The sequence below is a fragment of the Felis catus genome, chromosome D2 (genome assembly GCF_018350175.1).
Source record: "Felis catus isolate Fca126 chromosome D2, F.catus_Fca126_mat1.0, whole genome shotgun sequence".
NCBI classification, from domain to species: domain Eukaryota; kingdom Metazoa; phylum Chordata; class Mammalia; order Carnivora; family Felidae; genus Felis; species Felis catus.
This window is the reverse complement of record NC_058378.1, coordinates 49031225-49038911: the sequence shown is the minus strand read 5'-3', so window position 1 is coordinate 49038911 and position 7687 is coordinate 49031225. Positions and strand designations below refer to the sequence as shown.

The following is a 7687-nucleotide window of genomic DNA, read 5'->3' as shown; positions in this document are numbered from 1 at the left end:
GACCCTAACTGACTGCATTTGATTTTAGAGCCATGTTCTTAACCACTCTGGTAACACTCTCCTTAATTAGAAAAGAAGAACCTATTGAGGTTCAAGTTCAGAGGGACTGGCTGAGGCAAACACAGAGACATGGTCTGAAGGATCTCATGTCCTGCACTCCAGAAGAGGGGCCAGTGTGCCTTGGGTGCAACAAAGCTGGGGTCTGGAACAGGACTGGATTGGGGTCTAAATCTAGCTCTTCGAAGGGCAGGGTGCCTTTGAGCATGTTGTTGGAGCCCTCGATACATTGGTTCCCTCATCTGTAAAATGGGATTGTTTTGAAGTTTAATTGAGATGTTTCATATACAGGGCTCAGCATGGAGTCTGGGCACAGGTAGAATTGGGAAAGAAGGAAAGGTGGAGGGAAGGCAGCAGTGCTGGTAAGGGTCTGCTAGGGCAGAATATACGTTTGTCCTCTTGAACTTGCTCCCATTTCTATGGTCATAAGAATGTCCTTAAAAAAAAACAACAAAAAAAAAGATTTCCAGAAAGGCCCTCAAGCATCCGTTTGTTCCTTTGTGCCTTTCTTCTCCCAGGTCTGGTACCCAATTGCCACTTCTTTTTTACCTCTTTCCCCCGACCCAGCCTTGTCCATTCCCTAGATTATGGGCTGACCATTCAGCTGCAAGCATTGGCCCTTGGGCCTGTGCATGGTTCCCCGATTGGACCCAGGACATCACCACTGCACAAACACGGGTGTCACCCGGGACCTGGCTGAACAATATCCTCCCAGCCATACGTATTGGGGTACAGGACGAACTGGAGACACTCACCTGAGAACGTCCTGCTGGTACGGCAGATGGGGGCCAACAGGTGAGGGTTTTCCCTCACTGAGGCAGAGCCAGCGAAGCTAGGCTCACCTTCTAAAAGAGTCATGAGGATGTTTCCTATATGTGAGAGGGGACTGGGGACTATTTCTCTGAGACATCACATTGACTTTAAAACCAGATGCAGACATTTGTGGATTTCAGAAAAAAGTCTTAACGTTAATGGCACTCAAACGCCAAGAGCATGGGCTCTGGTGGCAGGCATAACCCTTCAGTTAAGCTATCCTTAGCTCTGCCACATTCACAGCCTGAACCAAGGTGACTGAATTCCTCTCATAACCATAACACTCATTCATCATGTGTGTTTATAGTAACTGACACACTTCAAGGCCATTGACAAAAAGCAGCCTGCTGATGGCCGAGGGTCTCACCGGTCACACAGTGGGAAAGGACATTGGCCAAGCCTTGAGATCTGGGTAATATGTGACTTATCTCAGGAATGCCTGACTTTGAAAAATATACACAGAGTGACCCACAATGGACCCTTAAAACTCTATTTGCTGGCCTTATGCGTTCTCTGCCTCATTAAAAATGTTGGTTGTTTAAAATTGCTGAGGGATAATTAAACAGGCCTGCAGTTGATTTATGGGAGACAAACAGAGCGATGAATGCACAGGAATATTGTGTTGTGAGGGAGGTAATTTATGAAGATAAAGCTAAATATTGATGGGGGAAGCCCAACTCAAGGTTGGCTGCAAGAAATGATATATCTTGGGAGCCCTTTAAATCCTTGGAGGCCAAAAGCATCCAGGTGAGCATCACATCTTGATATCCAGGCCTATATTTTGAATGGCCGCTTTTAAATCCTCTCTTAAGATCTGAAGATCTTAAGATCATTATTGATCATTGATCAATAATGCAATGAAAGACTGCACCCCACACCCACACTTATGCACATGCACTGCCATATATTTCATGTGACCACAGAGGCTAAGCTATGTGTGGAATTTGAGGTGGAATCAAAGGGAATGGTTGTGATAACAGGGTCTGATGAGTGACTTTCTCTTTACAACACGCAGTGTTTCCTAGCGGTGTGGCTAATACTCGCCATAAGGCTGCTTTTACAAGTTACAAATTGGAGAGTGTGGGTATAGTTCCGTGAGTCTGGGAGTTCTATGGGAGGGGGTGGGGGAAGGTTTCCTTTCTATCTCTTCTTGGTGAAGCTCATAGTAAGAGAACAAACAAAACGTACCGAGGCTTATTTCCATGGGGGGAGACTGTCTTGGAAGGTAGAGGAGAGCCGAGATTTTAAGCACTTGAGTTTCCCAGCCTGGCCAGGCTCGCTGCTCTTCTGGGAGCAGCCTCAGTCAGCGGATGGGTGTCCCAATGAGAGCCCTACCTCCCTGTGGCTCCTAGCTACCGTGACAGCTTCCAGCAGGGGCCTTGGGGGGTCAGTGATTGTGAAGTCAAAGACTTTATCCTCATCTCTCTGTCTTGTCACTCTGGTTCCTCAGCAGCCTGTGAAGCCTTTGAAGCCCTTTGAAGGGCTGACTCTCTTGCCTCAGAAGACAACTCCTTCTATTCTGAGGGCTAGTCCCAGTTCAGGCCACCACCCAACTGGACACATCCATGCAGTTACCCATCGCCCACTTCTGGGCACCTTTTCTCTCACCAGCTCTGCCCTCAGCATGTTTCAGGCTGCCCCAGAACCACTTGTAGGGTTCAACACCCAATCTGGGACCCCAGCTTGGGTGTTCTTGGGTCTGAAGTCCAGATCCAATTTCTCTGCCTGTGTCGACCCAGATGTGCACACCACGTGTCCCATAGCTTTCACGGGGAAAAGAAAATTGAGCTCTAGGAATGGGCACAGGTCAAAATAGTGCTTATTAAATAGTTTACCTACATGGTTCCTTTCTTGAAGGCGTTCCTAATAAAATCAAGGTGACCATAAGGAAAGGGCCTGACCCCAACTTCCTTCTCGTTTTAGCTCCACTTTCCCTCTGTATGCTCACCAAGTCAGAAATCCCATCCTCTGAATCTATCCACCTTTCTGCTTCCATGTTTGTTTGAATGTCACCCTCCTTTTTGGGGATGACCTTCTTGTTGCTCCTGTGAAAATGTCAGCTCCAGTGTTAAGCTCTCCCTGTTTCTGTCTGTCAGAAACCAGCTCAGAATGTGAGCAACTCCTTTCTGCCCAGAACTCCAGAGCTATCCACAAATCACCACTAAAGACCTCTTTGTTCTAACAAAGGAAACATTTTGCCAACCTGGTTTGAGTTACAGTGTGAACTTGGAAATACTTAAAATGCTTAAAATACTCTTGAATGCAGAATTAAGTTGATTTAAAATGTCCTTGCCTTCAATTTGTTTGAATTGGTAAATTTATTGCATGGAAAAATCAAAGTCAATGACCATATTTGCCCTCCTCAATAAATGCAAACGCAAATCTTAAAAAATTTGCAAATGTTTACCTTATTCCATTTTAATGTCTCTAAGACTTAAAAAGACAATCACATTCTTGGGCTTTTAATGTTTCTGTCATATTTATCAGTAATTTAAACCTAAGTCCATTAACAAAGTAGAACTCGTTGTTTAGATTGGAAACGAGAGTGGCCCCTGTTCCTTGAATCACCAAGGTACCTCCCTGTCCCCATCGGTGGTGCCTTGAGCTTTTACAACCAGATCCAGGAAAAGTTGGCTTCCTTTTTACATGAATAGGAAAGCTGTACTGCTGTACTTGTGGTTCTGAGACTGGCCTCTGCATTGCAGTCAGGTCTGGGGAAAATGTCATTCTCTTCTGTACAGAAGTTGAAGTGTTTGGATGATCAGTGACAACACTACTGGAAGCCAGAACGTGAAATGGAGTCAGCATTATCAATAAATAGCATCAAGTTGCCAATTCAGGAAAAATCGACCCTGTGAGGATTTCAGGGGCAGCAGGGCCATCAGACCTGAAGCCCTGTGGTGAGGTGGGTTATTGTTGTGTGGTCTCACTGAGTCTGGAGGTGGACAAGTGTTGGGCGTGCGTGTGGGAAAGGATGCAGTGGGGGTGGGGCTATTTGTGGGTACTAAGATTTAAAGAAAGAAAACCCCACATTGTCATCTGAAAGAAGATAAATGAAAATTGTTGGACCAATAGGCCTCTAGGGACTAATTACTTGTCTGCTATAATTCAGGGACTGCACTCATGACTTGCATCGACTCAACATGTCAAATGTCAGTTCTATGTTATGAAATAAAATACATGTTCTTTTAATGTAAACAGTACAGAAATGTTCTCAAGTGTCCCAAGTCATTAGTCACATTGGACACATTCAGTGCCCTATGACTTGTCCCCATGGCTCTGTGCCTGGAGGTCACTTGGTATGTAAAAGAGAAAGCGTGCAGCCATGTAATTAAAACCGATGTAGGCACCTTGTTCATCTGGGGGCTGAGGAGCATCCAAACAGCTGCTCAGCGAAACTCAGGCTTTGCTAACATGTGGTATAGCACATTCAGAATCCAAGAATGCCCCCAAAAATCCCAGACAAAAGCCCCCCCACATGTCTGCATTTTGCTTTGGTTTTGTTGTAAATTGTTGCAGGAGATTGGAGGGAGGGGGCTGGCCGGCTGGTGCCCTGGTAGGATTTGACTTAGCAGTGGGGGATGGTAAAGCACATGGGCTTCCCATTATACCCCACCCCCCCCCCCACCCCCCCCTCCCTGGCTTCCTAGCACTGCATTATGCTGTGTGAGCTGCCTCAGCTTTGTAGGAGTGCTATGTAGATTAGATACAAAATTTACTTTAAGTAAAAATCGTATTAATCATCCAAGGATCAACCGGGGAAGAGAGGCCACTCTATATATTTATAAACAGAGGGATCTGGTTACCCAGGTGATAAGGTGGCTGGCTGCAAGGCAGAGCACAGAGACATTGAAGGGATCGATAAATCCCCTGGGTTAGAGGAACCAAGGGGACAGTTGTTGCTACTGGGGTCCAAGCTCAATGGTCATAGGGAAACTGGTAGCTTGACTTGCCTGGAAGGAGCTGGAGACCTAGCTGAAGATTGCCGGAGACACCGCCTAGGTGTGGGCAAAGTGGTGATGGGGAAATACCCTGGCTTCTCCCTTTCTTGTACTCTCTCTACCACGATCTCTGTGTGGGCAAATCCTGCCACAAATCAGCTAGAACGAAAGTCCAGGCAACACAGCCTAGAATGGTCAACACCTACCTGCTCTGAAGCTCCATCTCCATAAAACAGAGAGGGGAAAAGGTTTGGAATGGCTCCTAGGGTAGACAGGCCCATGATCAGCTTATTTTGCATTTCAAGAGCACTCTGCAGCCTAGGAAGTAATTTCCTTAATGGTTTTTGTCTTAGAAATCCCCACAAAGCTCTGTGAATGGTGCATTCTCCCCTCATTTAATGTGTGAGGAAGCTAAGGCTCAGAGGCTTCCAGTAAATGGCTTTAAGCCATCTAGTTTGTCCTGACAGGACTCAAGGTTAGGTCTCCCAACCCCCATCTAGCACCGCCCCCCCTCCACCTTCCTCCATGCCACCCTTAGAAATGTACTTTTCTTCTCTTAAGCACTAAGAAGTTCCTTTTACTCATGAAAGTTTTGCATTTCATAGTGTTATTCAAGTTCTCTGTTCCCTTGTTGATCTTCTTTCTGCCTAGTCATTCTATCCATATTGAAAGTGGGATATAACCAAGTCCAATTATTATGTTTGAATTGTCTATATCTCCCTCCACTTCTATGAGCTTTACTCCATGCAATTTGGGGCTCTGTTGTTAGGTGAACACATGTTGATAATTAGTATGTCTTCCTAATAGATTAATCTCCTACTAATTATAATATGTCCCTCTTTTTTTTTAGAGTAACATTTTGTGTCTTAAAGTCTATTTTGTCTGATATCAATATAATCACTCCAGCTTTCTTATGGTTGTTGTTTGCATGGTATGTATTTTCTACGCTTTTACTTTCAGCCCATTCATATCTTTGAATCTAAAGTATATCTCTGATATACAGCATGTAACTGTTTTATTTTTATCCAATCTGATATTCTCTGCATTTTGATTGGATTGTTTAAGCCATTCATATTTAATATTGTTGACATAGTTGGATTTTTTTTAATCAAACAATTTTAATCAGTAAAAGTGCAATTACATGAGAAGCCCCATATTATACATGTTTAAATTATTTTCCATCATCTTTACTTGTAAGGTGTTGAAGGTGGGACCCACTCTTGAATCTTCTTTCTAGTGGTAGAATAAGGTACATATTGTTCTGGAGTGCCACTCACATTGAACTTATGGTTTGTCCAAATGAATTTACGAGCAGTAGGTGGTTTTGTTGTTGGAGGATCATCAGTCATAGAGTGAAGCCAACGATGCCATTCAGGGGGGACCATCCTTCCATCCACATCCCAAAACGTGTTCTTGCCATTCATTTCAGTTGTATATATAACCCATCGGTGACGACCAAAAAATTGCTTGTTGTCCTCATAGTATTTGTTTCCATATTTGTCTTCCACCACTAATGTACCAACCCTCACATCATTTGCCCTGAAGAAAACTCATAGATAGCCACGGAGGCCACCTTGGCCGCTGAGTTGCTCCAGCCCACGTTTCAGGACCTGCAGGAACTCCATCTTGTCCCGTAGGATCAGCTCCCCAGGTGCTCGATATAGTTGGATTTGTATCTGTTATTTTTACTTTTTGATTTCTGTATGTCACCTGTCCTTTTTGCTCCAAATTTAGCATTTTAAAAGGACATGTTACAAAACTATAGTTTTGGGTTTTATGTGCAAAATTTAATACAAAATATCATTTTGCTTTCCTTCCTTTGTGCACGAATCTCTCTCAAGTTCTTCCTTATGAGGAACATAAAAACCTCTTTTTCACCTTGCAGGTCCTGATGAGCTGTTCTGGGGAAGGGTTTGAGGGGCCTAGGGGAGTCACATGCCTCTGGTAGGGGTGATGAGATGTGATTAGGGAAACACCCAGGAGCACATCGGCCACCACTCTCCCTGCCCTGTACCCCTTTAGAGAAAATTCCTCAAGTTTTCTCTCACCTCAGGCACACTAAGAGGTAGGTTCCTGAATGGCAAAGGAATTCTCCTGGACCTGGCCATCACTGTGCACAAGGACCAGAAGGGCGGCTCTCTGTGGATCATGATCAGGCTAAGGCACCTTCTTCCACAAGTTCCAACACCAGTGGTTCCTATCATTCCTTGAGAACCACAAACTTGTTGCGAATGATAACAGGCAAGCCAATTTGGCAGAGTGGAAAACATCTTTATGACATTATCCAGTGAATAAAGCAAAGTACAAAATTAGACCCCTTGCTGAGAACACCAGGTACAACCAGAGGATGTATGTGGACAGCACTGGGCAGGGGGACATAAAGCTCAGAAAACATTGTTTCTTGTCATAGTTGTCATAGTTGAATGACAATGTGTCTGCTGCTTTACTTTTGTTACATGTCCTTTACTGGGAAGATATTTTGGGGGGGTTTTCGTTTATGAAGCCATAAAAAAAATGAAAAATTAAGGAAGGACTGATAAAAAGGAGTGAGGGAAGGAAAGAGGTAGAAAGGGAGAGAAGACAAAGAAAGGGAGGTCAACCTTATTTGGGCTGCAGGCAAAAGATAATCCCTTCAAGTTTTAAGGCAGCTACACTTGATGAATAATGAAAGGAGATCTGAGCTCCATTTGTGTTTTAATATTTACTTAGTGTAGTAAAAAATTGGGGAAAAATAAAGTAAGGTATCAGGGGGAGTTCAAGACCTAAAATGGACCATCTGAAACATGATCTTAAAAAAAGATACCGTGATTCCAGTCTGAAGACTTTAATTTCACACAAGGGAGTAGGAAACTGCACGGCCTGTGAAACATTTTTTA

General features: G+C 44.1%; 1 long non-coding RNA gene and 1 pseudogene across 1 annotated transcript; both read right to left on the bottom strand.

Annotated features, from left to right (window-relative positions):
- Window positions 1-305: 305 nt before the first annotated feature.
- On the bottom strand, window positions 306-2216 carry LOC109492919. Its single transcript, XR_002146899.3, has 2 exons — window positions 2059-2216; window positions 306-493 (listed from the first exon to the last, which is right to left on the bottom strand). It is a non-coding gene; the product is annotated as an uncharacterized LOC109492919 (long non-coding RNA).
- Window positions 2217-5966: 3750 nt separating this feature from the next.
- On the bottom strand, window positions 5967-6442 carry LOC101081415 (annotated as a pseudogene).
- Window positions 6443-7687: the final 1245 nt, after the last annotated feature.